This window comes from Medicago sativa, chromosome 8, assembly GCF_051527215.1.
Source record: "Medicago sativa cultivar Bolivia chromosome 8, Bolivia_mono, whole genome shotgun sequence".
Lineage (NCBI taxonomy): Eukaryota > Viridiplantae > Streptophyta > Magnoliopsida > Fabales > Fabaceae > Medicago > Medicago sativa.
The window spans coordinates 64,496,748-64,519,578 of record NC_140756.1 but is presented as its reverse complement, the minus strand read 5'-3'; the positions used below and the strand labels follow the sequence as shown (position 1 = coordinate 64,519,578).

Genomic DNA, 22,831 nt, shown 5'->3' with positions numbered 1-22,831 from the left:
CTTAGGAGCTAGCGTTAGTTTGTTACCTTTGTACCTCTTTAAGAGGATGGGGATAGGAGAATTAAAACCCACCAAAATGGTCTTGAAATTAGCTGATCGTTCTACCCTAAACTTAGTTGGATTTGTTGAGGACATACCCATTAAGATAGAAGGAATATACATCCCAGCTGACTTTGTGGTAGTTGACATTGATGAGGACGATGACGTCCCTATAATCCTAGGTAGACCTTTCCTCGCGACTGCGGGAGCTATAGTTGATGTTAAGAATGGTAGGATAGTCTTTCAAGTGAGTGATAAAATGGTCGGCTTTGAGTTGGAAAATGTTATGAAGGGTCCTGCCCTTTACTCTTGTGCATTACTTAAGGATCATGATGTGAAAGAACACTTCATAGCGTCATCTACACAACATGACCTCTTTGATCCATTCTAAGGACTCTTTCTAACCGTCAAGCTAATGACACTAAAAGAGCGCTTCGTGGGAGGCAACCCACGCATTTATTTGCTTTATTTTGTTTGTTTTCCTTTGTTTTAAGTGTTTTGTAGGTAATTGTCCGAGTGCGATTCAAAGAAAGTGGAAAAATTTGAAGCCCCGTGACCAGAGAGGTGGCACGGCCCGTGCTAAGACTGGCATGGCCATATGCCAGATTTTTAACACAAAAAGAAGGCCAAATTCCAGGAACTTTATACGGCCCGTGCCAATAGGTGGCACGGCCGTTCCCAACTTCTGCACCCTATAACACCAAAATTTTTCTTTCTTCTTCCTCATTCTCAAACCACAAACCTCTTTCATCTTCTAAACTTCTCTCTAAACCTCCATAACCCTCCACCTTTAAACCTTCATATCTCCATCAAAACTTCGTCAATCCACTCAATTCTTTCACCAAACAATTCTAAACTTCATCCTAAACAAAACCTTCCATCAAAAACAACTTTCATCCACCCAAACCCATAATTCAACAAACCCCTATCTCCATAAACCCTAACCCAAAAACCACAAATTCTTACCCAAACTCCACAACTAAACTCATAAACCTTACTCAAACACCAACCCCAACCCTAAACCAACCCTTTTCACCAAAAATCTTCCAAACCCTAACCTTCACCCAAACCTCACAAAAATCAACCTAAGGTCTAATGGCTTCAAGAAGAAGTGGTAAGGAACCAGCAAGCTCTTCCGGAGGACCTCCCTCAAAGAAGCAAGCATAAGTCAAGAATCATATGATCAAGTTTAAGGATAACAAACAAAGGGATACGTATAAAATTCTAATCTCTAAACCCTTGCATCCTTCTAGATATCCTGATTCTCATACTTTGAATGTGCTAGGACTTAGAGATGATGTTTACAGGATGATAGGAAGGCTAGGTTGGACTGATTTGTTAGAACCTATGAGGGGTTATGAGAATTTCATTTATGAATTTTTAAGCTCAATTGTTTTTACTAAAGATAAGTTGAATTTTGATAACCCTAACCATAGAGTTGTTTTTCGGTTAATGAATGTTGATTATGATATGTCTCTACATCACTTTTGTGAGGCCTTAGGCTTTGCAAACGAGGGGTATATCCATGATCATTGGAATCCTAGTTTAAAGTCGGTTGACTATCAACCCGCTAACTTTTAGGAACGTATCACCGGTCTTACATCTTTTGTCTCAAGGTCCAACAAAGCTAGTAACATTCATATTCCCGTCCTTAGGTACCTTCAGAGGGTAATGGCTTGCACTATTTGGGGTAGAACCGAGTTAGGGAACACTAGAACCGATGAGCTCTTCATGTTGTGGGCTATGCTCCATAACCACCCCGTAAACACTTGTTTTTATTTGATTGATTACCTAGACTTCGTCGGTACTAGACCGACCGGTAAGGAGATATAGTGGTGGGTGGCATCATCACATATATAGCTAGGTGTTTTGGAGTAGGTGAGGATGAGGGGATCAAACGAATTGAAGGAAATAATATGCTTAATAGGGAAACCCTTATTGCTCTGAATTTCATTAGACATCGTCCACCCCTCCATTACCAACTCAAGCTCAATGTGCCAATCATGTTTTTACTTCTTAACCCATCTCGGACTACCACCGAGGTGGAAGAAAATTTGTTGTATGTTGATGATGTGCAGGTTCTTGGTGAGCAAGATGATGATGAGGGAGAAGGTGCCAACTTGCACCATGATGTAGGAGAAGGTGCTAACTTGCGCCATGAGGGAGGGCACCATGACCATGAAGCCGGTGAGCTAAATGAAAATCAAATATGGGCATGGATGCGAACCGAGGTTGAGAGGATATGCATCGAGCAACAAAGGCAAGATGTTGAAATCTCCGGCCTAAGTAATGATGGTCAAAGGGGCAGCCGTTTAACACAAGAAAACAATGAGATGATCCGTCGGATGATGCAACACCTTCATCTTCAAGGTCCTCCCTATGGACCTCAATGAAAAAATTGTGAGCTTTCCTCTTCCTCTCTTCCCTTATCTCTTCTCTCCTTCTTTCTTCTACTCTCTTCTTCTTCTTCTTCTTCTTCTTCTTCTTCTTCTTCTTCTTCTTCTTCTTCTTCTTCTTCTTCTTCTTTTAATTTAGCTTTTCTTTGAATCATTGAGGACAATGCTTCTCCTAAGTGTGGGGGGAGCCTATTAAAGTGTCTAGAGTCGTAGTGTTTCCAAACTCCCTTGAACTTTATTCTTTTGTTTTGTTTTATAGCGAAAGACATGATTAAGTAGCTTGTTTTTAATGTAAAATCATGGCATAAAATTTTTTGTTTTGTCTCTTCTTAAAAAGGTTGTTTCTTGTACATGAAAGTGATTTCTTGTGTTTTTTGTGTTCTTGCTATACCCATATCTTGTTTTATTGTAAAAATTCTCCAATGAGAAAAAGCACCCAGTTGCAATCTTTGAGCAAGTGTATGAGTAGATATTTTAAGGAGCACGTTCTAGCTTTAGTGTTAACTTAGACCCTTAAAAGTCTTCAAAGTAAAAGTAGTATAAGTCTGTGTGGGAAATTTATGTGCTTTATTGTTTTTATTCTAAATTGTTGAATTAAAATGGGGTGGGAGAATGGCACCAACATTGGGAGGAAAGGACACTCCCTCTCTGACTTCCTAAATGTGGTGGTGACTCCCTAAATTGAACTTTAAATTCAAATCCCTCAAATGAGGAAACAAATTCATCAAAGCTAGGGGGAAAGGACACCCTCTCCAAAAAGACTTCCTATGCGGAGGTGAATAAAATTTTTACAGCACTACTTAGGGTAATTTTGAATCTAGGAGGAAAGGACACCCTCTCCATAAAGACTTCCTATGAGGATAGATAACCCCTAAGCATTTGCAGCCCCTTGTGCTTAATTTGTCAATCTAATTTAAATTTAACTGGATTCCCATCTCTCTTATATGAAATGAAGAAAAGACTTTTCTCGGTTACTTTAGCATTAAGGGTAGAACCTGTTCCTCATAATATTTGTCTTATACAGGAGCAAGAAAAGGGTTGGACTGCACACACACTTGAGACTAGATGTTGGGTTGAATAGGTTCACGAGGAATGTTTGAGATTGTGATTAGTGTACTTGAAACAAAACCTTGAGAGAGACATGAGTTTTTCAAATGTATTGCCATGTTAAATCTTTTGTTGCTGCTATGTTTATTGCCTTTTGCTTGAGGACAAGCAAAGATTCAAGTGTGAGGGAGTTTGATGAGTCTTTATTTAGTCTATTTTTATGCATAATTTAGTTTAGTTTTATTTAGATTTGATTTTATTTTATTGCAAATTTATTTCCTTTTTGAATATTTTACTTCAAATTGCATTTTATTTTATTTCAGGAACGAATATATGATGGAAGGTGTCTTCGAGCAAAAGAAAGAGGTTTGGAGCAAATTCAGTGGAAAAATACGAAGATACGAAGACAAAAATATGCCTCCCTCAAGTCAGAACCTTGGCACGGCCCGTGCCAACATGTGGCATGGTCGTGCCACCCTCCAGAGTCTCTTTTGCTGCTTTTTCTCCGGGCCCTAGTTACCTTGTTTTAGCTTTACTGATTAGCCCTTATAGTTGCTTAGATTTTAAGTCAATTGTAAAGCTATAAATAGAGTAGCACTCCATCATAAACATTGACCTTTTATTCTTATAATTTATTTTTAGTAACAATTATTTTAATAAAGTTCTTTTATTTTATTTCTTTACTTTCTTTCTTGCAATTTATTTTATGCTTTCTCTCTTCTTCCCCATGTCTACAATGAACATGAGTGAGTAGACTTCTTTGTCTTGAGATTATTGGATAAGTCTAATGACGTAATCCTAATCAAACCAAGCTTTAACCCTAATTTCATGTAACTCTAATTTCTAATCTAAATTCACCGTTTTAATATGAATTAACCATTATCAAACTGTAGAAGCGAAAGTGGAGGGTTTGATAATTGTTAATCCATTATCTCAAACATCAATTCATAATGCGAAAGCGGAGTTTTGATGTTGGAACAAGTGAATTTAGACAAGAATTGCAAAGGCAGTGAAATAGTCTTTGCAATTCTTGAGACACAAGTAGTTTCAATCCTTATAAGCATCTTTTAGTAATCAAGTCAGCGAAATAGGCTTGGTTGCTAGGGGTAAACTCTCACCGGACTTGATTGGAAAGGTGAGGGGCTAAAGGGAAACCGGTCTTTAGAAATTAGGGATAAAACATGGAATTAGAAGTTAAGGTTTTGGCTAGTAAAGGATTCGTCATTACGATGAACCAATGATCCCAAGGCTCTTTTTATTATTGTTATTTAATTTTAACCAATTGAACCCCCTCTTTTTAATCTCTTTTCTCCTCTAATCAATTTCTAAAAGTTAATTAGATTGAACAACTCCCTAACGGAACAATACTCTTTTACTACTATTACTTCGATAGACTGTGCACTTGTGGTTTGGCCTATCAACCCTGTAGCAAACCATAATGCTTCTGCATCATGCCTCCAAATAATGAAAACACCAAAGATGATAGTTACTATCCACTTGCTCTGTAAACAACGGCATCCTTCATTAGTCCATAAAACTTTCGAGATAAAAAGACAATCACACCATAATGTTAACTTAATCTATGAAGCACTAACATAGACACGACACTGACAAGTCGACATTTGTAATAATTTGAGAAAATGGAATAATTGAATGTAACTACTTGTGTCGGTGTCAACCATTAATTTGTGTCAGACATCAGACATGTCTTCAGTCTGAAATCTTAGTACTAAGAAAAAACAATCTAGATTGGTAGAAGCCGAGATAACATGTAGTGGTAACTTGGGAATGACATGGATTACGAACCAATTGATTAAGAGTTGATTCCACTTCTTGCAACAAAAACTTTGCCTGAAACTCAGATGATCTATCAACAAAAGCTTCTTGTTTAAGCGCTTTGACATGTTCACCACTCTTTCTGTCTTTGTATCGAGTTCTTATGAATCCATCCATTGAACTTGCCACCCAAAGTTTGAAAGGAATAAACCTACAAGTGAATGATCTTGAAGAAGATAAACGATGAATACATGAAGTATTTTTCATGTATCTTTGTTTAAGAAGACTTGTCCCCGGAAATTTGTTAGATGGATTGGAGCAAAAGGTGGATGTTGCTGTCATGTGGAAAGATAATTGCAGCATATAGTTTAAAGAGTTTGAAAGAATCTCATGTACGGAAAAAGACATTAGTTAGTGATATAGGCTGAAAAGAATTAAAAAAAAAAAAAAAAACTAGTATTTTCATTGATCTTGATATACCTAATTAATCCACAATGCACACAATTTAAAATCTTCCAATTTTTAGTTAAAAATAGAAACTATTGTGTGTAGGTGGCCATGGTGTCTTTTGTTCTGACTTGTGTTGTTGTCCAATGCAATTGTTTATCTGTCATTATTTGCTATACAGGACACCCTTGATGAAAGTGGCATATTTATAAATAAAGTTGTATGGTATCTCACAAGATAAATGTTAGAATAGTGAGAAGATAACTTGGAGAGCAAGTTATCTAGATAGCTTGGAGAGTAAGCAAGTTAGTTAGGAGTTAGTTACCTCTATAAATAGCTCTCACCATTGTACCATACATATCTTTTATCAAATCTTTTGATTATCCTATGAGTCTCTATGGTTATCTCTCACATGAATATCGCTACACTCTCTTTCTAGTTGATCACTTTGACCTTTATCCCTAGGATTCCATGATTCGTAACATGGTATCAGAGCGATACCCTAGGGATGAAGATGATGATGCTTCCGCTTCCGATTCAGCATTCGATGAAGATGACGATTCTGTTAGTGATGAAGTTCTTACGGTTTCTGCACCAATTCTGGAAACTTCATATTCTCATGATTGCATCCGATTCGGTAGTTTCGATTCTCCAATCATTCATGTTTCTACTCCTTCAATTGAACCAAAATTCGATGGTTTTTCTGTCAAGATTGGTGAGATTCCATGCGTTTTCGTCGATTCTTGCAAGAACATCGTTGATTGTGACGATTATGTGTTCGTCGCTTCCGAAGATGACGATTACGTGAAGGTTCTTGAACCAGAATTGAAGATTAGCAACTCTGTTTGTGATGTCTCTGAAGCTTCGGAGCATTTCATCACACACGCAACTCTGGTGAGATTGAGGAGCCCTGTTTACGGCGTCGCCGCCGTGAGGCCTTTCATCTCGTGGTTGTTTGCAGGAAAACAGGCTGAACAACTCGTTTCTGCTCTCAACAATCAGGTTCAATTTTTCCAGTTACATGACGAATTCATTGTTGATTTTGATCCTGGTGGAAGCATTTTCTCGCATTCTCTATTCTCTGTGTTTACTGTTCTTCGACAAATTCATTCCACTTGTGGTGGATACCTTGGGATAGAGGAAAGAATAACTTGCTTTTGTTTGATTCACACACTGATCCATTATTGCCAGAAGCATTGCATAGAGGAAGCGCAAGCGAATACGAATCTAACAGCATTCTCAGCAGCTTTGTTAGCGAAGCACTTTTTTTTTTACTTTTGGATTTACTTGTGTTTCGATAATCAGAAGCCGTTTTTCTCAAACGCAAACGTTTCTCTGTTCAGAAGTGGTTTTTGTGTTCAGAAGCTGTTTTTGGTGTTCCTCTGTTCAGAAGCCGTTGTTGTGTTTCTCTATTCAGAAGTCGTTGTTGTGTTTCTCTGTTCTGAAGTCGTTTTTGTGTTTCTCTGTTCATAAGTCGTTGTTGTGTTTCTCTGTTCAGAAGTCGTTGTTGTGTTTCTCTGTTCAGAAGCCGTTTTTGTGTTTCTCTGTTTCAGAAGCCGTTTTTGTTTCTACTGCAACTCAGATTCCTAGCAAAGGCAACTTCTGATTGTGCACATGGGCTTCACTACTCTGTTGGACTAAATCTGGGCCTTCTATGTTTTTCAATCTTTTAAGTCATTTGCTAGTTTACTTCCCATTTTGCTTCGTTACTTCAGTAAAAATAAATTGTAATTTTCGTTGTATTTCAAACTCAAATTGGTGAATTTTCCCACTTTGAGTATGAGGGGGGACTGTTAGAGTATAGTGAGAAGATAACTTGGAGAGCAAGTTATCTAGATAGCTTGGAGAGCAAGCAAGTTAGTTAGGAGTTAGTTACCTACCTCTATAAATAGCTCTCACCATTGTACCCATACATATCTTTTATCAAATCTTTTGATTCTCCTATGAGTCTCTATGGTTATCTCTCACATGAATATCACTATGCTCTCTTTCTAGCTGATCACTATGACCTTTATCACTGGGATTCCATGATTCGTAACAATAAAGATAAGATAGTGCACTTTGAGCATTTTTGCCATGTCTAAATTAATAACACCAAAATGATATATGTATAAATTATTCTTTACTGTCAAAAGATAAAATATATAAAGTTAAACTATGTTTGCATCAATTGTAAAATGTTTTTGTGATAGAGTTCAAGAATCCATTCAAGCTTAAGAAGCTTTGCGAGCTTTCTATGAACGTTGCTCTGCAAATTTTGTGATTGATTACTTGAATGGATTTTACAATATAGATACTATTTATACAAATTGATGATGGATCATAATCTAACTGAAAAGTGCCAACATGGCATAACTAACATTGACTGAGTCCTAAATAACTTTGACTTTAGTTTTGCACATTTAACACGAAATAGTATTGAGCTAGAGTATGTAAGAACTAAGCTGGTTTGAAGAACAGTGATCCATAACACGTTATAATGATAACAAAATATATAAAAGAACAATTTTACATTCTTAATGAAAAATTGATGAAAATATATTTTGTCAAAATTCTATTTTACAATGATCAACAATAAAATGCCCCAAGTTTTTACATTTACAGCATGGTACAATGTTGATGATATAACACATTTTGATCAAGTTTCATTCGTCTTTAAGCCAATGGCGAACCACATGTAAAAGAAAACCTAAGCAAAGTACGGCAGACCCCAAAATAACAACGATTCTGACCCACAAAGAGGATACAAAAGCATCTAGCACAAATGCATTCCATAATCAATACCACAAGATAGAGAAAATCGACCCTACAACAGCTCCAACAAACAACCACTTGGCTCACTGTATGAAGTTTTTGTGACACCCGCAGGTATGACTGAAAACAAAGAATAAACATGAGAATAAAACACTTAACATTGGACATTGTGATAGTAAACTTCAAATTGAGAAATTCATTCCATGACAAAAGTAACAAGCTCATGAAATGATTTCAAATTTACTAAAGATGATCCATATTTTAATTAGAAGTATTTTTATGAAAAAACAAATAATGCATCTTGTAATCTGTAAACGATCTTAGAAAAATTGACATAGTATTAAACAGCGTACTTATACTCAAATATCTATAAAAAAAAAAAAAAAAAAAAAAAAAAAAAAAAACTAGTTTCAAGAAATTATGTGCACTAAATGGACAGCACACATATTTAAGAGTTCCAAGTCACCTATCACTCGATCCATACTGAGCGAATGCTAGTTGTCAGTATATTATGTTGGTAGTTAGGATTTGAACCCTAGATCTCCTTTTCAAAGTCTTTGGATGTCACCACTTGAGCTATACCTTGGGGACATTTAATAATTTTGTTTGTTTATCGTTATTGATATACTTTTAATCAAGATGTTCGATTCTGATACTAGTCACTTAGTGTCAATGCAAAAGACAATACATGTTTAGATAGATTTTAGAGCATTTCAAACGTTTTTATTGTAACAAAGTTCTTGTGAAGAGGGAGCTTTATATTCTCCCTGTATGAGATCAAATTTATGTAAACATGATGCACCTAATGGATGAGGTAGTAACTAAGACTATGATGGAAAGTTAAGGTAACCAATGTCATGAAGTACACAAAAAAGCAGAGAGTAAGGTACCACGCCAAGGATACGAGAATAAAAAAGACATACTAGTAAACTAAATTGGACATACTATATACTTACCAAATAAGAACCAAATGCCAAAGCCAAACAACTGCTGGTAATGGTGAGTGCATTGATACTTAACAATTCAACACCTGCATGATCACCAAAGAAACATATAAAAATATAGTCATGTAATTCTATTGTATTTATGGAAAAAATAAGAATGAAATCCAACACATCTGCATTTCCATGAAGTAGAGAGAAGACATATAACTAAAGAATTTTTTCTCCCTGAGTTGATTCTTCTAGATGAATAATGTCACATTATGTTTCGAAATAGAACATATATATTATATAATTATGCTCTGTATATTTCAAAAAATAAAAAATATGCTTTGAATATGAAATATAAAAAATTTATAAAAAAAATGGGATGGGCTGGTGTGGCAATAGCCACACTCAGCCTCAGACAGATCCGCCCCTGATCACGACTATTGTCGATAACAATGTAGTACGTTTGTCCATTTATTTACATAAAATAAAGTAGTCAATATTTTATGTATACGTAACAGGCTTTTGAGAGTAACATAAATAAAAAAATTACAGCAGAAATAAAATGGAACAACACATATGCAAAAGGACTTACACGAAAATATATATTAGATAAATTAGACAAGAAATAAATTAGAATTTCACAGTGAATACAATGGTAATAATTCATCAAATAAACATTAGATAAATAAATAGATAACTGATACATAATTATAAAAACGGATAAAAACTGATTGATTATAAATTATACATAACACCAGAACTCATTTCTCATAAACTCATAAACTCCTAATTCTTCAGCCGGTAAATCCCTTCAAATGTACCCTCGAAATGATATGCATTGAAAGTAATTGAAACCCCACGATCATGGCAAATTGGGCACAAAAAGCATAGGAATACGATGAAGTGTCTGTTTCAGGAAATTTTGATCTTGTGAAATAGTTTACGGTGACCATTAACAACCCACAAGCGGCGATAAATAATAATCCGCAAAGGTAATAGAAAATTGATATAATTTTTATGTTACATTTTTTTTTAATCATAAATTTTGTTGTCATACAACAACAAAATGTGCCATGTAACAACAACCCGTTAAAAATGTAAATTTTAATCATTACGAAGATTTTCGTTATCTTCTTTATATGTTGCGGCTGTCGATAAGGAGGCAACAAGCCCCAACAAAAAAGTGAAAACGTGACAGATTTTGATTAAATTAGTAAGAGTTTCTTCTTGATTTTGATCCATACTTAAAAACAACAAAAAAAAAACCGAAAAATGAACAAGCAGGTATCATCAGACCTTTTGAATCTTGAGATCGATCATTCTTTAAAGGGGTGGCATACTTTCTTACCTGATTGTATTTTTTAAAACATGAGGTTAGTAAAGCTGCCACCAAATATTTAAATTGTAGGAGCCAATTTAATAATTTAAAATAAATGATAATGTAGGTGATAATGCGATCCCATATGTGATTTAAAATATGAATGAAGTTACCTATGGAATAAGTAACAAGTTAGACTTTGCGAAGTTTAAGTTTGTTGCGTCGAAAATTTGAAGGCTTAAGTGTTGTTTGTAGCTTATCCTAGACTTATTTTGTAAGTTTGAGTTTATCTTTTGGAAAGTTTGATATAATATGTTAATTCGTTTAAAAATATATTTCATATAAACATATTTAAATAAGTAATAAGATTATTGGATGGGACGACCTATGAATCCGACGACCCAAATCGACTCAACCCGCTAATTATTCAAACTCGGCCATTTATTGGTCTAACCCGACACAACCAGGAAAGCTTAGTTTGGGCATTGGGTTTAAGTTTTCGAACACGTGGACTTGACCGCTAGTATTGATTTATATTATTATTATTATTATTATTATTATTATTATTATTATTATTATTATTATTATTATTATTATTATTATTATTATTATTTTAAGTCAAAAAACTTAAGAAATATATGTCCATTTTTTATTTGAACTATGTTTCAACCAAAAACGGTTATAAGTCCAACCTAAACCTAATTTCATTTACAATAGATTCACATTCAAAACCATAATTTTTTTAAAATTTTAAAAATAATATTTTATAGACCCACAACCACGTGAACCCAACCCAATCCAACCCGTTTACAATTGGGTTGATTCAGTTCGGGTTTGATAGTGAAAATATGGGTTGGGTGACCAACCCGACCCGTTGAAAGTTGAATAGTTTGGGCAACTGGTTTGATCAACCTCGACCCAATTCAACTTGTGTACACCCCTAAATTTAACTATTTATTTATAATAATATATTTAAATATGCAAAAAAAATTAATGTATATTTATAAGGTTTAAATTATGGGTAATCTTAACTTGTACCCTAAGGACACATGTTAAGGAACCTAAAAAGAGTAATTTTGCATTGGAAAACATAATATTTTAACTTATAAGAAGTTGACTACACGACTTTTAATATGTATATTTCTATAATGAGTTCTTTAACATGTGCCCTTGAGGGCACATGTTAACATTTGTCATATATATGTGTGTGTGGCGCGTGCGTGGGCGTGAATATGTGCGCGCGCGCGCACGAGTTCTAAGATAAGATTTTGTAACTTATTGTGCATTATCTATTAATATTTATTTCTCCAAAAAATTTAGTTTTACTTCCTTAAAAAAAAAATTAGCCCCACTAATAATTCAATCTCAGATCCGCCCCTAGTTGTGACTCATGGCATGGCTGGCCGTATCATTTGTTTTCTTCTACTTTATTTTCCCATCAATGGATCAAAATTAATAAAATTCTACGCAAATCTATCTACCCCTTCACTAATTGGATACACTTAATTTTCACCTTTTACGGATTCGAAAGAACGGAGAATTAGGAACATGTGAATTTAGAAACAGAAAAAATCACTGTTTATTTTTCTTTGTACTAATAATTTCTGATTGGAAAAGATATTGTTGTAGTACCACCATTATTGAAGAGGGTCCCAAAATTGAACAATGATATCCCGTCATAACGTCATTATTGGCTTAATTAATTTCAAAAAGAAGGAAAAATATCTTATATGTACATACACCATTTCCAATTTTACTTGTGTTCACTAGCATTTGGATGAAATTTATGCGTGAACAAAACAAGTTAAGGACCAACTCACATTGAATTTTATTACCGTGAGAAGATATGGACCCATCACTCTGCAAGGGAGACAATAAATACGTTGTACACAACAAGAACCTCACAAGTCACAACAACTCTACAACGCAACGTCAACACAACTTCTTCTCACCGGTAAATCACTTCGTTTTTGTTCTTTTTTTTAATCAATTTAGTATGGATCCAAATCAAACAGAAACTTTAAATAATTTAGTAAATATTTGTAATTTAATCCTTGGTCTGTTGTCGCTTGTCGCCGGCTTGTCGACAGCTGCCATATATAAAGAAGATAACGGAAATCTTCGTAGTGATAGTAATAACCTAATAAAATTTACATTTCTAGCTGGTTCTTTTTACTTGATTACAATTTGTTGTTGCATGACAACAAGATGTATGAATAAAAAAAATGTAACCTTAAAGTAATATCCTTTCTATATTACCTTAGTGGATTGTTGTTTATCACTTCTTGTGGGTTGTTAACGGTCGCCGTTAACTTCTTCACACGTTCAAAATTCCCTGAAACAGACGCGTCATCCTACTCCTATGTATATTTATAAGGTTTAAATTATGGGTAATCTTAACTTGTACCCTAAGGACACATGTTAAGGAACCTAAAAAGAGTAATTTTGCATTGGAAAACATAATATTTTAACTTATAAGAAGTTGACTACACGACTTTTAATATGTATATTTCTATAATGAGTTCTTTAACATGTGCCCTTGAGGGCACATGTTAACATTTGTCATATATATGTGTGTGTGGCGCGTGCGTGGGCGTGAATATGTGCGCGCGCGCGCACGAGTTCTAAGATAAGATTTTGTAACTTATTGTGCATTATCTATTAATATTTATTTCTCCAAAAAATTTAGTTTTACTTCCTTAAAAAAAAAAATTAGCCCCACTAATAATTCAATCTCAGATCCGCCCCTAGTTGTGACTCATGGCATGGCTGGCCGTATCATTTGTTTTCTTCTACTTTATTTTCCCATCAATGGATCAAAATTAATAAAATTCTACGCAAATCTATCTACCCCTTCACTAATTGGATACACTTAATTTTCACCTTTTACGGATTCGAAAGAACGGAGAATTAGGAACATGTGAATTTAGAAACAGAAAAAATCACTGTTTATTTTTCTTTGTACTAATAATTTCTGATTGGAAAAGATATTGTTGTAGTACCACCATTATTGAAGAGGGTCCCAAAATTGAACAATGCTATCCCGTCATAACGTCATTATTGGCTTAATTAATTTCAAAAAGAAGGAAAAATATCTTATATGTACATACACCATTTCCAATTTTACTTGTGTTCACTAGCATTTGGATGAAATTTATGCGTGAACAAAACAAGTTAAGGACCAACTCACATTGAATTTCATTACCGTGAGAAGATATGGACCCATCACTCTGCAAGGGAGACAATAAATACGTTGTACACAACAAGAACCTCACAAGTCACAACAACTCTACAACGCAACGTCAACACAACTTCTTCTCACCGGTAAATCACTTCGTTTTTGTTCTTTTTTTTAATCAATTTAGTATGGATCCAAATCAAACAGAAACTTTAAATAATTTAGTAAATATTTGTAATGTAATCCTTGGTCTGTTGTCGCTTGTCGCCGGCTTGTCGACAGCTGCCATATATAAAGAAGATAACGGAAATCTTCGTAGTGATAGTAATAACCTAATAAAATTTACATTTCTAGCTGGTTCTTTTTACTTGATTACAATTTGTTGTTGCATGACAACAAGATGTATGAATAAAAAAAATGTAACCTTAAAGTAATATCCTTTCTATATTACCTTAGTGGATTGTTGTTTATCACTTCTTGTGGGTTGTTAACGGTCGCCGTTAACTTCTTCACACGTTCAAAATTCCCTGAAACAGACGCGTCATCCTACTCCTATGTATTTTGTGCCATATTTGCCATAACTGTGAGATTTCAGTGCATAGCATTTCTACGATATATTTGAAGAGCTGAAGAATTAGGAGTTTATTTGATGAATTATTAATTCACTGTGAAATTGTAATTTATTTCTTGTCTAATTTATCTAATAGATATTTTCGTGCAAGTCCTTTTGCATATGTGTTGTTCCATTTTATTTCTGGTGTAATTTTTTATTTATGTTACTCTCGAAAGAAACAGAAAAAATCACTGTTTATTTTTCTTTGTAATTTATTTCTTGTCTAAATTATCTAATAGAACGGAGAATTAGGAATGTGAATTTAGAAACAGAAAAAATCACTGTTAAGCTTCAAAGGAATACTCGCTTTTTTCACCAAACAGAAGCTTCAATTAATCAATTGCTAGATAAAGTTAAGCTTCAATCTTACTGGTGGCTGAAAGCAAATCGTCCAGATTTTGTCTTCTCCTACCATTCTTGGTGGATAAATCCTTTACCTTGCTTGGGAATTATCATGTAACATGGTAGCTCTCTTTTTTGGTTTTCCTGTTTTGTTCCCCGTTTTTGAATTGTATTAGATACTTTTTAAGCTGGGTTTTGGCACTAATTGTGCTGAAATTTTCAGATGTTCAGTAATTAATTCCATTTTAGCTTCTTCAAAAAAAAAGAAAAAATCATTGTTTATTTTTCTTTGTACTAATAATTTCTGATTGGAAAAGATATTGTTGTAGTACCACCATTTTTGAAGAGGGTCCCAAAATTGAACAATGCTATCCCGTCATAACGTCATTATATTGGCTTAATTAATTTCAAAAAGAAGGAAAAATATCTTATAAATGTACACCATTTCCAATTTTACTTGTGTTCACTAGCATTTGGATGAAATTTATGTGTGAACAAAACAAGTTAAGGACCAACTCACATTGAATTTCATTACCGCGAGAAGATATGGACCCATCACTCTGCAAAGGAGACAATAAAGCATTGGAATACGATGAAGTGTCTGTTTCTGGAAATTTTGATCTTGTGAAATAGTGGTGACAGTTAACAACCCACAAGCAGCGATAAATAATAATCCGCAAAGGTAATAGAAATTGATGGTCTTGCTAACGATATGTTCTGAGATAATTGGTTAAAGATTTCATAAAAGAAAATTTTATCTTAAAAATAAGCATTATTTGTATTGATATAATAATTATAACAACTTTTTTTTGTAAAAAAAACTACTTATTCTGATTTATTAACTAATGCTCTTAGAACACTCGTTAGGATCTTTTTTAGTTTTGTAAAATTTTATATGTAATAAATAGAATATGTAAAAATAGTAATATTATATAAAGAGTGGTCAAACTGTATATATTTAAATTTGGGTTAAAAATACAATACACGTGTGGAGGCAAGTGGGGTCGCTTGACCCCATTGCCCCCACACTGGATCGTGTCTGGTTTCAATGCATATCATTTCTAGGGTACATTTGAAGAGATTTACCGGCTGAAGAATTAGGAGTTTCTGAGAAATGAGTTCTGGTGTTATGTACAATTTATAATCATCAGTTTTTATCAGCTTTTATAATTATGTATCAGTTATCTATTTATTTATCTAATGTTTATTTGATGAATTATTACCATTGTATTCACTGTGAAATTCTAATTTATTTCTTGTCTAATTTATCTAATATATATTTTTGTGTAAGTCCTTTTGCATATGTGTTGTTCCATTTTATTTTTGGTGTAATTTTTTATTCATGTTACTCTCAAAAGCCTGTTAGGTATACATAAAATATTGACTACTTTATTTTATGTAAATAAATGGACAAATGTACTAAGTTTTTATAGACAATAGTCGTGACCAGGGGCGGATCTGTGTGAGGCTGAGTGTGGCTATTGCCACACCAGCCCATCCCATTCTTTTTTTATTTATTTTTTATATTTCATATAAAGAGCATAATATTTTTTTTTGAAATATACAGAGCATAATTATATAATATATATGTTCTATTTTGAAACATAATGTGACATTGATCTTTGGTCTAGTGGCGCGACATTTGTGTTTCTGTTTGTGTTTGGTTTTTGTCGGTTCAACTTTTAACTTTTGCGTTTTTTTGATATTCTTTGGTCTAGTGGGGCGACATTTGTGTTTCTGTTTGTGTTTAGTTGTTGTCGGTTCAACTTTTAACTTTTGCGTTTTTTTATAATTTTTTCATGATAATATAAACAACATATAAAAATTTATAATTTTTTCATGATAATATAAACAACATATAAAAATAAAAGGAAAATGTTAACATGTGCCCTCAAGGCAGAAGTTAATGATTCAAATATAGAAAAAACTTATTAGAATTTGTGCATTGCATTCAATGTTTAACTTTTTAATCATTTAAATGCACAAAATTTTAGAGAATCTTTCTTTTTTTAGGTTTTTTAACATGTGTCCTAAAGACACAAGTTAACACTACCCAAAAAGGGTAATGTTAACTTGTGCCCTAAGGGCACATGTTAAGGAACCTAAAAAGAGTAATTTTGCATTGGAAAACATAATATTTTAACTTATAAGAAGTTGACTACACAACTTTTAATATGTATATTTCTATAATGAGTTCCTTAACATGTGCCTTTAAGGGCACATGTTAACATTTGACATATATGTGTGTGTGTGTGGCGCGTGCGTGTGCGTGAATGTGTGCGCGTGCGCGCGCACGAGTTCTAAGATAAGATTTTGTAACTTACGTTGTGCATTATCTATTAATATTTATTTCTCCAAAAAATTTAGTCTTACTACCTTCAAAAAAAAATTAGCCCCACTAATAATTCAATCTCAGATCCGCCCCTGGTTGCTGATGAGATCAATTGCGAAGGAATATGTGACAACGATTACCAAGGAAGCCCTCCTCCCTCCAGGTCCAAGAGGTTCAGCGATAAAGAACAAATGGATTGCACTGAGATATTGAAGATGCGTGGACTTCCTTTCTTGGTGACTAAATCTCAAATTATTGACTTTTTTAAAGATTACAAGCTGATAGAAGATAGGGTACACATTGCATGTCGCCCAGATGGTAAAGCTACTGGAGAGGCATATGTAGAGTTTGTTTCGCCAGATGAGGCAAAGAGAGCATGTTCAAGGATAAAATGACCATCGGATCAAGGTATGTGGAACTGTTCCCTTCTACACCAGATGAAGCTAGACGGGCCGAGTCAAGATCAAGGCAGTAATGGAGATATTTTGTCAGCGATTGTGCATCTTGTTTTAGGCTGTCAACCTTTTTATTCTGCATTATTCTACTTCAATATTCTAAAGTTTTAGATGAACTTGTACTTCAATTACCAGTTTGACTTGGTGGTGGTTATATTTGAATGTCTGAAATGGATGCATTAATTGAATATTAATAGAAATAGAAAGGGCCTTCAAATATGTGACTTGGTACTTGGAAGGTAAAATCAGTGTAATCTGGCGAAGTTATTTTTCTGTCATGGTTGGAATTTCTAGACTTCAATATATATTTGAGGTACTTTGGCGATAATTTTGTTTGTTCAGGTGAATAATTTTGAAGATCAACTCCTATACATTAAAGTAATATTGAAAAGAATATCAACTTGTGTTGGTGATCTTTTAATATAATAGTATTTGGAGTTTTTGATTGGCTCTGTCGTTGGGCATTAGTGCTTGTGTGAGAAGTGCTCTCTTCAAACATGATTTTGATGAAGTGCATGTTTGGTGTAGCTTTGAGCTCCCCAAACTTGGTTTCACAGGAGGCAAATATAGTTTTTGGTAAAAATAAATGTTTGATTGTAAAATGATTGATAAACAGTTTTTATGTTTAGCAAAAATAAAATATTATTACCAAGTTTTGCAGTTAATGTTCCTTTCCAGTAAATATGTGAATGTTAATCACTTTGGTCTGGATGGTAACTAGTTGACTCATACTTCTTTAGTGGGTAATTTATAAATACGCTCGAGCCTTACGAAGTTAAGATTCAACTCACCCACTCTTTTAATATTTTTTCTTCAAATTTTAATCAAATCATTCCGTAGAGATCGAGTTTATTTATTTGTACCCAAAAAAGAAAAAAAAAAGAGAGATTGAGTTTATATGCTTGACAAATAAGGGTCAAAGCAACTCACATCAACAGCCCCTGGCAATATAAACGCAATTTCTTTGAAAAAAAAAAATTGGAAATTAGGAACCACGTTGGAGAGTAATGGTTTTGCAAACCGATTGAAATTGGAAACTGAAAATTTGAAAACCGATTGAATTTAATTGTAAATGGGTTAGTCTTTTAATGTAGAGATTTGAAAACCCATGTCTTGCATTTAGTTGCAGATACGATGAAGAAGAAAGGTAAACTGATTTTGGAAATATAATAGACTATGGAGAGACACATGGGTATTTAAAGCATATTTTTTAACCTCAACCATCTATTTTTAATCTAATGGCTGATAAACCATTCTAACATAACAAACTCATTCTCACTAGATATGTCCTCTCTATGATTGTGCTTGTGAGCAAATATGTGATTGTGTTTTTTTTTTTTTTTTTTTAATAATTTGTTCAAGAAATTTATTAGCTACAGCCTACACACCAAGTAGAAAGGAGTTTTAAACATGTACCATCACGTATGCAAGCTCTGATGCTTACCCGATGTGTGGAGCTGAAAATCGCAGCATGAATGTTACATTTTGACATGGCCATTTGTGGCAGGGGTCCAACCAGAAGCAGGAGCGCTGTAGTGTGCTACTCTGCTATGCGCAATCTGGAGCGAGCAAAAGCCAATGAATCACGAACATTGGCTTTTTGTTTCTTCGCTTCCAAAGGCTCCACATGTGCATACAAAATACTATGAGCTGCTCTTCCTAGGCCACTTTTGCTCTTGGAATCTCTCATGCTCTTGTATCATATTATATGGATTGGGATAGCATGCACCATGAAGTGAGAAAATTGCTTTCCTCTTTTGTGGGGCAGACATTGTAGCTATCACTGTTTTATTCCATTGAACATCTTTCTTTTATAATCATGTGGAGCGACTTACACTATGTGTCCGGTAGATTATGTTTTCTGGTAAATGTGATCAACTTGTTATTACAGTTGTGTGTTTATTTTACTTTAACATGTTTTAAATTTTAAATTTTATACTTCGTCTATAGTGTATCGATACTTGAAAATATTTTTGCTTAAATGCAGTTTTGATCCCCCTATTTACATATTTCTAAACTTTCTATCCCCCTATTTTTAAAATCAATGGAAGTTAGATAAAAACAAGAAAGAAAAAAATAAAACATGAAGTGACAAACGTCATTTTTCAAAACCAACACACGTTGGCTCAGTTGGTAAGGAACGGGCCACTTAATTCCTTGTAGAATGTTGTGCGTTCGATTCCCTCTGCCGATGTGAGAGCAGTGTTGGTGGGTGATCTGTAAGTACCTCTATAAGTGCCATTTGGGCCCGGAGGCGTGCCCTGACCCTGGTGGTGACTGGAGCCGAACCCACCTAAACTTTATGTAACCAAAAAAACGTCATTTTTCAAAACTAGAAGCTTAATTTCCTCCTTATCTTAGGAAAACAAACATGAATTTTAAAACTCTATTTATATTTATTTTTTCTTGTTTTTATCTGACTTGCAACTATCACGTCTCTCTATGCCATTAGGATGAGAAGGCACACCGATTGAAATTTTGATTAGTTAATTGATATGATCCTGCATACTTGAACATATATTAATATATCCAATTATTCTTTTTTAGTTGTGATGAGCATTAAAAGTCTCTTTCTTGTGTGATTGAGCAAAGTAAAGTCTCTTGTTTATGTGTTTGAGCAACTTGTAACATGTGTGATGATAGTGAAATCATTTGGAACTGCAAGGGGAATGGAATACTCTCGGTTTGTGAGAGGAACTAGTAATCTCTCTCTCTCTCTCTCTCTCTCTCTCTCTCTCTCTCTCTATCTCTCTCTCTCTCTCTCTCTCTCTCTCTCTCCACTACATTTAACTCTTAGAAATATTTCAAAAAGCCAACACAATTCAACCCCCTTCTTGCATTTTTCTCAACTTCATATTATATCATATGGTAACATATAAAAATTAAGTATATCATGTAAGATACTTATATTATATGCAAGAGTATACTTTTATACAAGTATACTCTTATATGATATATAGTATACTAGTATTATTGATAATATAAATAAATTGTAAACTTGTATATTTAGAATAAACAATAGCAAGTTTTAATATAATACATTATTATCTATATTACCATAATAAATAAATTATTGTCTCGTATATCTATCTTTGGTAAGATTTGTCCATCCTATTAATAAGTAACACTAAAAAATAAGTAAATTATAGCATAAAATATCTTCCTTTATTTTATTATATTGTGTGTATACAATTTTGTAATTGCAATTAATTAATACTTTTTTGTAATTGCAATTAATTAATACTTTTAAAATAATTTTGACCACAATTACCTCTGAAATCAAATCCTAATATTAGGAATAAAATTGGTGACTAAGAAAATAATTAAAACACCATTCCAGCCATCTAATGTTATGATTGATGTTCACACTGATCTATTATTTGTTAGATAAGGAAATAATTAAATTAAAAAGTTCAAGGGTACTCTAATCCTTTTTTCTTTTTTCTTTTTGAGGAAAAGGGTATTCTAATCCATGTACTGATGTACATCAAGTCTTTACGAAAAGATGGAGAGACAACATAAATGATTACATAACCAATTAAAAAAACAATGACTTTCTTTCAAAAAAAAAAAAAACAATGACTATTTCTACTACCTTCCTTCCAAGCATATCAAGACCAAGAGGTTAGTTTGACATGTTCGACAATTTTTTGGACTGACACGTCTTCTCGTTTAAAATTAAATCAATTTCTATGTAGCCAAATTAACCAAACCACACAGAGCCATATAATGTGTCAAAATTGTCTACTCCTTTTGCCATAGAAAAAAGCCTACAAATTGAATAAAATGTGGTAATCGTTGACCATGAAGACAAACCTCCAAACTTGCTAGTGTTGGGATTCGAACCAATGACGACCATGCAAATGCAAACCATTTGAATTTCTTTTTTTCTTTTTTTTTTTTTTTTGATCAGGGAATTTCTTTTAATTATGTTGATAAGATATAATAATCATTTTTTTGCCTTATTTAAATATTTTAGGCTTCCAAAATTTAGAGGTCCTATTCCACGTCCTGAATGCTCTTGTTTTGGGTCAGCTCTACTAATAATGATTTATCAAATGCTACAACCTCAAAAAAAAAAAAAAAAACTATGTCACTCATCTAATTTAGAAACTCTTGTCGTAGATCATTGCAAGTTAGTGTGAGAAGCAAACAAATGATTGAAAGAATTAGACTTGGTGGCTACTAATTAAGGATGAGAATATTGTGGATCACAACATACAACAATCTTACAAGTTTTGACATGTGCACTTATATATCCTTTTATTCTCTTAGCATTTGTGAGAGGTAATATGACCAAGAAGATATGAAGCACCATGCCCAAAAGTGACTTTAACAAGCAAGGCAACACTTGATTCCATTGTTGACAAGATCAAATTCAACCTAAGCTATTTAATATCCCATGGTTACTTGTCTAAACTAAGGAATATGAAAATGATAGATTTCTAACTTGCTGTGCTTTGATTAAAATTCATTATGAACTCATAATTAAGATTATTAAATTAAATTGATATCTATATTTAATTCGACTATATTTGGAAAGACTTAATTGATATAGTAGAACTCTAGTACGACATCATGCATGCATAAAGACTGACCCATGCATGCCTACTTGCTTCCATTTAAAGTCATTTAGGCCCGCATCCATAAATTCTCGTTCTTCTTCTTTTGTTTTATATAATGACACACCAACAATCATGCTATTAATATCCATTGATCCAAGTTTTTCTTTTTAAATGACAAACGCTACTCTTTCCGTCCTAAAATAATTAAGCTATATATATATATACACACACACACACGCACTAATATAAAAAGAAATGTCCCTTGAATTTACCAATTTGGTAATCTACTAATTGGTTGAGTTTTTTTTTTTTTTTAACAATGGTCTATGAACTTCATTTTTTTCCCCTAACCAATTTTTTTTAAATTATTTTTTTTAATTTTTATTATATTTTTAATAACTTTTAATTATTTTCCAATTTTTATATTTTTAACTATTTTACAATTTTTTCTCCCAAATTCAATTGCTTCTACATTGCCGCTGTGAGAGATTAAGGTATCGTTTGACCCGACTTTTTTCAAACTTCTCTACATTTTTAAGGAGAAGTTAGGCCAAACACAATATCAATTAAATACTTACTAAAAAAAGAATTTTTTTTGAACGCGTAAAATTGAATGGAATGAGCTTTAACCAGAAGT

At 33.5% G+C, this 22,831-nt stretch overlaps 2 long non-coding RNA genes across 2 annotated transcripts; one reads left to right on the top strand and one right to left on the bottom strand.

Annotated features, from left to right (window-relative positions):
- Positions 1–8,201: 8,201 nt before the first annotated feature.
- On the bottom strand, positions 8,202–9,538 carry LOC146900485 (uncharacterized). Its single transcript, XR_015023261.1, has 2 exons — positions 9,416–9,538; positions 8,202–8,579 (listed from the first exon to the last, which is right to left on the bottom strand). It is a non-coding gene; the product is annotated as an uncharacterized LOC146900485 (long non-coding RNA).
- Positions 9,539–11,366: 1,828 nt separating this feature from the next.
- On the top strand, positions 11,367–17,848 carry LOC146900484 (uncharacterized). The gene is made up of 2 exons (XR_015022315.1): positions 11,367–14,033; positions 17,259–17,848. It is a non-coding gene; the product is annotated as an uncharacterized LOC146900484 (long non-coding RNA).
- Positions 17,849–22,831: the final 4,983 nt, after the last annotated feature.